Here is a 9,783-nt window from a genome sequence, read left to right on the forward strand (position 1 = left end):
CGGACCCAAGAACGGTCTCTCAGCCGAGCCGTCGCTTTGCCAAGCATACCCACGACCTCCACCCGTGGACGAAGAACCACGGTGCTGGCCAGCCCCATACGCGTCGTAGCCGTCATCCCCCCACTGCCCTCGGGATGCAACCACGGCCCCAACAGCGTTGGACTGCAACGGCGAAAGCGGGCGAGTGACGACGTTGGGAGGAGGGGTCGGTCTGGGTTGCGGACCCGAAGACGCCGGCGGCTTGAGAGGAGCAGTCCCCCGGCCCGCAGCTGCTGCCGCGGCACCGCCGGCAGCCACCGGTCGAGGACCGGCTCCCTGTCCGCCATGCCCGCCCGATGGCAAGGACGGGGCCGGCTGCCTCGCAGCTGGAACCCCGCCAACAGAGGGCTGCACCACAGGTCCACCCGACCTGCGGCCCGCCACAGCGTTGGGGAGCTCGACGCGGCCATGCCCCGCACCTAGCACCTGCGCCGGCTGCGCACCCCGGCCAGTGCCATGGCTAGGCGGCGGCGCCCCAATGGCCCGAGAAGCCCCGCCCGGCTGGTGCGGCCGCTTTCCGGGAGGTGGTGCGCCTCCAGGCCCTGCCATCACTCCGAGAGGAGGAATACGGCGCACTCAGCCAGGACCCGCAGTACACAATCGCAGCAAGCGACGGAAAACCCTAGGGTGCGGCGACTGTGTGGACGACGATGATCGATACGTGCATGCACCCCCCCCTCTGTAACGATTGGAATCGAGTCTGGTTGGGCCTCATACCGACCATACCTCGGCCCAAGAATACCAGCCAGCCCAACAACCTCAGGATCGGCTCGGCCCAGTAACATGTTCAAACGCTCCTAGCGAGCGAGCCGGATCGGGATCGCCGTGACCGCCGGCGAGGCCGCCGCAGTCACCTCCGGCGTCAATCTACATCCATTCCGGCGAGAATTCTTTCGTCTCTTCACCAAAGTCCATGAATCCGACCGAATCATATCGAACAAGGTCAAATTTGGAAGACGTGCCTTAGGTAAAGGACCCTTTCAGGGCCGAGCCGCCACCGCTGTCGTTCTCCTGTGGACAACCCGGCGAACCATCTCTGTTGTCTCCCGCGCACTAAGCCCGACTCTCGCCGGATCGTCAACTGGAAGGATCTCATCAATGGTGGCGGCCACGTCGGCTTCGTCGCACCCAACGCTCAAAAAATCGCAAATGTAGTCTGAGGGAGTCGCCGATGGAGGAGATGGCGGCGCCGCCACGTCCAGATCTTCATCTCCCTCACCTTCGACAGCATCGGCCAGGGCCCAGAAGTGGCCCCCCACGCACCGGCGATCACCGGAGGCGTAGGACGCCGACCCCGTGGGGATTCCGGCGGATGAGCCGCCAGTCGCCCCCTGCAATACCTCGAGCACGTGTGTCCTTTGCTCTCGCCTTTCTTCCACATCAAGAGTGCCAATGAGATCCAGGACAGAAAACTCCTGTCTCTTATGCTTCAGTAAGGTAGCAAAGTTCCTCCACGAAGGAGGAAGCTTAGTGATGATACCCCCGGCAACAAATTTGTCCGGTAGCATGCAATTGAAGTGCTCAAGTTCTCTAGCAAATGATTGTATTTCATGAGCTTGCTCAACCACGGAGCACTCTTCAGTCATCCTGTAATCATATAATTGCTCCATGATGTACAGCTCAGTGCCGGCATCCGAGACCCCAAACTTGGCCTCGAGTGCGTCCCACATATCTTTCCCATTATCAATTGACGCATAAGCATCAACTATGTTCTCACCAAGAACACTCAAGAGAGCAGCCTTAAACAAGGTATCCATTTTCTGAAAAGCTTGTGCCTATTGAGCATCTTGCTCTCCTTCAGGTTTGCCAAGAGTAACATCATAGCAACTCATGGTTTGAAACCATAAGACTGCTCTCACGCGCCACCTCTTATAGTGGATACCCTCAAACATAGGAGGTCTCATGGAAGCAGCAAAACACTTGGGGTAAATTGCCTATAATAAGGTTTTTGGATTGTTGGAAATATGAGCAATTTACTGAATGATTTTATTAACAGAAATATAGATAAAGTATGACTAGTGTAGCAGTGATAAAACAAACCATGCGATTTGACAAAGAGAACGTAAACAACATCTTCATATATGAACCGTAACTAAACATATCTTGAGCAGGCAGTATAGAAAGTTGCATATATGAGATAGAGTGTAACATATCTAGGGCAAATACTAGAACAAGGAACTGTAGCAGAACATCTAATAGAAAGGGGACGAACACGTACGGGGCAGCAGCAGCAGAAGCGCTGGACTTGGGGTCGGTGTCCTCGCCAGCCATGTCGTCGAGGAGGTCGTGGACGTCGGGGAAGAAGTCGTCGTCGGGGAAGTAGTTGTGGGGGTCCGGGGCGTCCGTGACGAAGAAGTCAGTAGTCGCGCGAAGCGCTCCCCAAAAATATTATCACCCTTCTCCCGTACAGGACTCAAAAGGTGCGGTTTCAGAGGCCTACTGCCCGACTCGCGGTGCACGCCGCAAGCGGGATGAGGAAGACAGCAGCAGAGCAGAGATTGGAACCTGGTGGCGAGAGGAAGGAGAAGTTCTGGTGCGTCACTCTGAGAGGAGCGACCTCCCTTTTATAGGCGCAAGAGAAGAAGGTGAGAGGGCAGCGACGGAAGGTGAAACGAAGAGACGAAGATGAAGCAAACATCCAGCAGCCGAAGGGCTGCACCGTTCGCATTCAAACTCCACTATCGCAAAAACATTTCAGCTTCTGTGTGACCTTTCGTATACCCGTCGTGCGTGGCAAAAATTTAGACACCGGCTCGGCTCATTCCCGCAACCCGCGGCGCGGCGCGGCGGGCGGTGGAGGAGGAGCGCGCGTGGATGTCCCTCTTGTTCTCATGCTCATACATGTGGGGAAAGAACCTCCCTTATAAAGAGATCCAACTCCCTCTAAACTAGCAATGTGGGACTAAACTTTAGTTCCACCTCTTGCCTTGCACGAATGGGCTGCGTGTGTCTCTAGGATTTATTAGGAGTTTCTGAAACTGCTATTGGGCTGGTCCATAATAGAAAAAATTCCAGCAATAACCTCCCAGGTTCTGTGTCGACTATAGAATCAAAGAATAAGTGGACAATATGATTCCAAAATATGATTTTATTTCCATCCCCCACCATCCACATGTACCCAAACTTCAAAACCTTGCAAGCCCACATCACTCATTGCAAGAACCGGGAAGGTTTAAGGGGTTTGTTGGCAAATATGTTAATTTTTAATGTACTTGCTAACTATGGTTTTCCAATTTTATTCTTCCTTTTTTACAAAATCTTTTAACCCGGTTTCCTAGGAGGCACAAGTTCACATATGTAAGATTGGGGATGCCTAGTCCACCACGTTCTTTCTTCATAGATAGTAGGTGCCAATTGGTCAAGTGAAGATTATATTCTTTTCAAAATCACTCATAACGAATTGTTAATTATATCTAAACCCCATGTTGCAAATTTGAAGAAAAAGAGGAGGTACACATGAATGATCGAGAGGCGGGCTTTTATCGATAGAAGCCTAACAGGGTAGGACAATAGTTTACCTCTCCATCCTGCAATCCATTTAACAGTTTTATCAACTATTGGTTCGATGTCCTACTTTCTAAGCTTACCGGTTCCTTTAAAAATATGATATATCCAACATAATTGAATGACACACTTTCCCTCAACCTCACGCGATGGCGGTGGCTAGGGCACTCTTCCCCCCAAGCTTCATAGTCGAGACTATGGATCCACCTCCCCTCACATGTTTCTTAGGCGACCGATGGCAGGGAAGGGGGTCACAGTACCTTGGCTCCTGCTTGTAGTTTAGGTATGGATTTTCCTGGCATGGGTGGTGATTCATCTTTGAGCTGGTCTTCCAGGCTCTGATCATCCTCAATTTCGTCCATCATTACGGAGTCAATGATGCTTAGATGTATATTTTGTCGTCTCCTTTGGACAACAAGGCTAGGGTTTCTCGTTATGCGTACGTGGAGCTGAGATTTGATGTCAGGTGCTTTGAATCGATTCAAGGGTTCAATGGCGACAATCGCGGCTTTGGGGCACTGGTCCTTGCGGGCACGAGCACAATGACTTAGCGACTGTCATCGACTAGGCCATGTCGGCTCCGGTTCGGGAGCGGCTACATCAGCACGTCGGTGACTTGTTTGGACAGCGCTAGTGATCCAAGGTCCTCGATGTATATTTTATTACGCATGGGGGTGCTTTGTACTTATGGTGAAACTTTATAATATATCCATGTCCTTCTCACAGACCAAAAACAAGTACATCATATTGCCAAAGGGTTAATTCGATGAAGAAAATCTCTAACTGGAAATGAAACCTCTAAATTATTCTCTAGGCAGTATTTTCTGCGGCAGGAAATCTCTAAACTATCATCCTACCTTGCAAATTCCACAGGTCCGCTTCTTCAAACGAAATAAAATTTCAACAGGACAAGCCGTGAAAGGAAAATGAAAACTGCCACAACACTAGTGTGAAACCTTTTTTTAGAGGTTGTCGGTGAGAAACTGGAGATGCAGGAAAATAAAAAAATTGAGCAAGAAAGCTAGGTCTTTATAGATTAATTCCAATGTTTACAGGAAAAGCGATTGGGTCACTCGACGTGCCCAACCAAATATGGCGTCCATAAGGGAGAGAAGTACCTGACCTATGAGCTTCAGTATTTGAAACTCGAAGCTCGAAAACAAAATTACAAGAAGTAAAATTTCTAACAGTTTCTAGGATCTCTCTAATAACACTTCCATAGCTTCCTCCCACGCCCTGGCGAATATGATTCACAACATGTCTACAATCCGATGCAATTTGGACATGCTACATACCCAAGTCTTGCGCCAGTGAAAGAGCTTCTTGGCAAGCTAAAGCTTCCAAACAAGCTGGATCCGCTATGCCATGTATCACTAATACTTACAACCCAATATAGGAACCGTCTCGATCACGACAGATGGATGTTGCAGGAAAATAAATGGGGTAGTGTGATGGTGGGGTTGGGCTGCATCGGCATGTGAGGGTGCAGCTAGAGGCCCAATACACAGAAACCGGAAGCCCAGTGCCTAGAGAATAAATAATTTTATTTGAATGTCCATTTGCTAAAAAAACTTGAAACAAAATTGCTCGAAAAAAAACTAATCAATCTCCACGGCTCGGTATCACGAATATTGTCATACATGAGTATGAAATACGGTCATATGGGGCCATTTCTAGAATACCATAAGTTCAGTACTTTGGACACTACTGAAATGATATTCACGGAACTTCAAAAGATAGAAAAAAAATCCACATCTGTTGTTCCCCTTGTTTGCTCTGTTTTTCTTTTCTTTTTTGCCCAGTTCCCATGCATCGGAAATTTAGTGTTAGTCTGGCAAATTAAGTATTTTGATTATGAAAACAGAGTTACAAATTGGCGTCTGATGTCGAATAGAAATGGTAAAAGAGGGATACTTAGTTTGTTTTGTACCTAACATTTTATACTATTTGTAGATCTACTGAAATTGTTCACAATGCTCACTATTTTTTTTAATAATTCATTTTTTGTTTTACTGCTCATCTCACATAGCTCGGGCTTAGAACACCACTTTCAGTATGAAACCTTCTTTTTAGGGGTCGCCGGTGAGAAACTAGAGACGCGGTAAATAAATGGGGGAGTGTGATAGTGGGGCTGGGATGCATCGGCATGTGGGAGTGCAGCTAGAGGCCCAATGCACACGGACTGGAAGCCAGTGCCCACAGAATATTTAGTTTGAAACATACGCTCTGTATTTAACATTCTATACTGTTCGTAGATCTACTGGAATTGTTACCAGTTAACTTTTCCACAGTGCTGAGAGAATCTTCGTTCCTGGCCAAAGTGGACCACATACTTGTAGCTAATTGGGTACCAGGCACAGGCAGGGCCGGCCTTGGGGAGGGGCAGGGGGGCGGCCGCCCCGGGCCCCCACTCTCGAGGGGCCCCCGCCCAGGTACGTGTACATAGGTACCCGTCGCTGTAATTAGGGACGAAACTCCAGGGGCGCACAAACTTTCCTTCTCCAGCGTGGCAGCTTAGGAAACGACTGGGCCTAGCCCAAGTAGTAATTAGCAGGGTTTGTTTTCTCGTGGATTATTAGTCCCTAAAAAGAAAAAAATTAATGCATATCCACGCACCATGCACGGATCGAGGAGTTAGCGGCGATTCAGCACCATCACGATGCAAGCAAAAGAATGCGGCGGCGCACGCACGACGCTATTGCCGGATGTCAATTTTCTCCTCATCTCCTACAGTCTGCGTGGTTGCCGGTTGTGTATCTGCGTGGTTGCCGGCTGTGTATCTGTACCTTGTCCTCATCCGTCCAGTGAGGCCACGACGCCGACCGGCGCGGCGGCGCCCAGCGAACTGCACCACATCCCCGTCCGGACGTACACCAGATGAGGTAGCCTATGCCGTAGCAATTTTTCTCCTATTGAAACTGATACAAGTTTATAAATAGTACTATTAATATTGCATTTCTATTGGAGTGAAAGGGCATTATAAGGCGTTGTTGTTTGCGAGTTCAACGTGATAATTGGTGGTTTCCATATACTAATTGTTTACTTCATATACAGAGATGAGTTGATCAAATTGCAAATATGATCCGCTAATATTGCTTTCAGGAGGAATATGAGCGATTCAAGTGATTTGAATGTGGTGGTGGTATTTGCTGTGGAAAAGCAAACTATTGTTAATCAAGAGGATGAAGGTCCTATGGAAGATATGCTGCCAAAGTTGACACACATGAAATTATGTGAGTGATCATGGGCCCACATTTATAAAAACAAATTTTATTATAAATATTTATGATATAAGAATTCGAAATAATCTAGATAGAGAAATGAAGCGACATCTCATATACATACTTTATATTTCAATTAGATGTCTATATTAGGGGGGGCTCAGTTCTAATTTCGCCCCGGGCCCCCGAAATCTCAGGACCGGCCCTGGGCACAGGGAGTTATTTGGATTGGAATGCCGAGAAAATCTTAGTGCCGTGGTCAAAACTTTTGATCGTTTGTTCATTGCACAAGCCTGCGTACAGGTGCTAAGCCTTCATGTAGGCAATTTTTTTTAATGTGGCAAGACAATTAAGTGAAGAGAGATGAGTTTGGTGACTCCAGAAAGAATCAATGCCAAACGTGTAAATCTAGGCCAAACATTTAAGGGCATCTTCAATGGGTGTAAGATAGTTGTTGGTAGACTTTGCCATATACTCCCTCCGTCCCAAAATTCTTGTCGAAGAAATGCATACAAATGGATGTATCTAGAACTAAAATACGTCTAAATACATCCATTCCTCCAACAAGTATTTCCGGACGGAGGGAGTAGGATTTTTGATGATGTGTCATGCAATAAATGAGGAAAGAGAGGAAGATTGTATGTATATGAACCAACACCTCTTGCACAAGCTCCAATGTAGAATGAGAGAGCATTTTATTTATTATCTCACATCCTAATGAAGAAACTAGATACAACCCATTGAAGATGTTGTATGTTATGGTGTTGGTTGATGACATGACATATTTTACCAACAAGCTAACATACAAACTGTTGGAGATGCCCTAAGTGAAGCAAGCTCACCAATGCATGAAAGAGTTTAGTAGCTAAGTAATTAAATGAAGGGAGCTTAGACCTCTTCCAATGCAAAGGTGCTTAGATGAAGTGCTAAGTGCATTAAATACCTTAGCAACTTATCTCCTCAATGCATAGGTGCTTAACTTGTTGTTGCTAAGCACACTTTATTTAATGAGTTAGCACCGAAAGTCTTTCATGCATTGGTCAAGTTGTTTTATTTAAGTAGTTTGCCTAGGTTTTCGCGCTTGGCATTGGTTCTTCATGGGGTCACCAAAGTGCTCTCTTCCCTCATTAAATGTTGTTCCATGTCATTTTTTTGCTTATGTGGCATGCTTAGCACCTGTCCACCGTGAAGCACTGGAAAGGGCCTTAGCAACAACAATTAAGCACCAATGCATTGGAGACTATAGTTGCTAAACTATTTAATGCGCTTAGCACCTTATCTAAGCAACTATCCATTGGAAGAGGTCTTAGCGTGCCTATATGGTGCTCTTTTCAGCTTATATATATATTCCCTCGATTTCATGATATAAGTTTTTTATACAAAAAAAATCTTTTTGAGATTTCAATAGGGACTACATACGTATGTAGCAATTTGAGTGAATGTACACTCTAAAATATGTCTATACTAGTAAGATGCCCGTGCTACGCTACGGAATCAAAAAGAAGGCATGAGTGCAATGCTAGGGGACAACGAAATAATGTAGGAGACATTGATCAAAATGATGTTATACATTTGAATATTTGATCGGTACACATTGGGAACAATCAAACATACGGGCTTCCATTTTCACCTTGGAAGAAGACTTGTTCTTCCTACTCGGCTTTCCCTCTGTCTGCTAAGTCCTATATCGAGGTGTCCGCTAGGGACGGAGAGCATTTGGCAATAGCTAATAAGTCCACATAGTGTATCCTTCTTTTTCTTGTTTGTTCGAAACATCAGCGCTAAAATATTAGCTCTTGAGCCCTCACTTCATCTATCTTCTCACCTAAAAACACCTAAAAAGATATCGGACAATCAGTATTGCATGTATAATGGTCTATAGTATATTTAGACAATGGAAATATTAACAAGCTTGTAGATGATCTGTAGTATTTTGGTGAAGATTTTTTTTGACAAGTGTTAAACTACAATATTTGTTTCGCAAGTGGACAGAAGGACAAATATTCCTTAAACTAAAAGACAACTACTTAGGACCCCAATGCTCTAAATATACTAAATTAAAAAAATCTAGTGGTTTTTGCCTCGCGACACTGAAATAGTATTCAACATAAACAAATTGGTACCATTTTATAGGGAATATGTTACGACCGTAGAGGCCCACCGGACAATCTTAGCCCACAAGTTATCTTAGGTTAATTCTTATGCAAGTTATCTTAGGTTAATTCTTATGTAAGTTATCTAGGTTATAAATATAGGTTGTAAGACTCTTTTTGGAATTAAGCAATAAAGATAGTTCTATCATATTGCCCGGCTCCAGAGGAGCTGGAAACCCTAGCCGCACCTTGCCCTAGCCGCCGCCGCCCTTCTCCTCCCTCGCGACGGCGCCAACACGCCGGAGCCGCCGTCCTCGGCCCCAACCCTCGTTGTTCTGTCCCTACAACCTAAGGGGCAGAGTCGGTAGGAACCCTAGTCCTACCAATTTGATATCAGGTACCCGGGTTTCGACCATGTCTTCGCAGCCTCCAATTCCGCCACCACCGCCACTGCCCGTCAACTCCACTACCGCTGCCGATTCATCGCCGGGCGTCACGGCCTCGCTCTCGGCGGGCGCCACGGCGTCCCTCTCGGCGCCGATCTTCCCTGCACCCGGCACCGCGCCGGGCCACAGCCTGCCGCCACCCTCCGTCCAACACGCGTCGCCGTCGCCTCCCCCCGTGCCGCAGCAGTTTACGCCGGAGGCCATGGCCGGCATGCTCAATGACTTGGTCGTCGCGGTCCAGGGCATCCGCCTCTACTTGGCTAGCCCGTACGGGCCGCCACCGCAGCTCCATCCGGCCGTGACCGCAGGACAGCCGGCGCTACCATGGTACTCCGTCCCCGCGGCCATCACCGGGGGTTACCCGGCGCTGCCCTCACCGGCGGCTCCGACGCCACCTTGGCCACAGTGGCCGACGCCAGCGCTCGCGGTGCCACCCGCGCCGCCAGCAGCCGCCCAGGGCCCGCAGTGGTCGGCCTACTC

At 47.8% G+C, this 9,783-nt stretch overlaps 2 long non-coding RNA genes across 2 annotated transcripts in view; one reads left to right on the top strand and one right to left on the bottom strand.

Annotated features, from left to right (window-relative positions):
• Positions 1-6,108: 6,108 nt before the first annotated feature.
• LOC123135555 (uncharacterized) overlaps positions 6,109-9,783 on the top strand; it is a 13,514-nt gene continuing 9,839 nt past the window's right edge. The window contains exons 1-2 of the long non-coding RNA XR_006466062.1: positions 6,109-6,425; positions 6,646-6,776. This is a non-coding gene — a long non-coding RNA (uncharacterized lncRNA). The remainder of the gene's footprint in view (positions 6,426-6,645; positions 6,777-9,783) is intronic.
• The window catches only part of LOC123135554 (uncharacterized), a 5,628-nt gene continuing 4,056 nt past the window's right edge, over positions 8,212-9,783 (bottom strand). The window contains exon 4 of the long non-coding RNA XR_006466061.1: positions 8,212-8,599. This is a non-coding gene — a long non-coding RNA (uncharacterized lncRNA). The remainder of the gene's footprint in view (positions 8,600-9,783) is intronic.

The sequence above is a fragment of the Triticum aestivum genome, chromosome 6B, assembly GCF_018294505.1.
Source record: "Triticum aestivum cultivar Chinese Spring chromosome 6B, IWGSC CS RefSeq v2.1, whole genome shotgun sequence".
NCBI lineage: Eukaryota > Viridiplantae > Streptophyta > Magnoliopsida > Poales > Poaceae > Triticum > Triticum aestivum.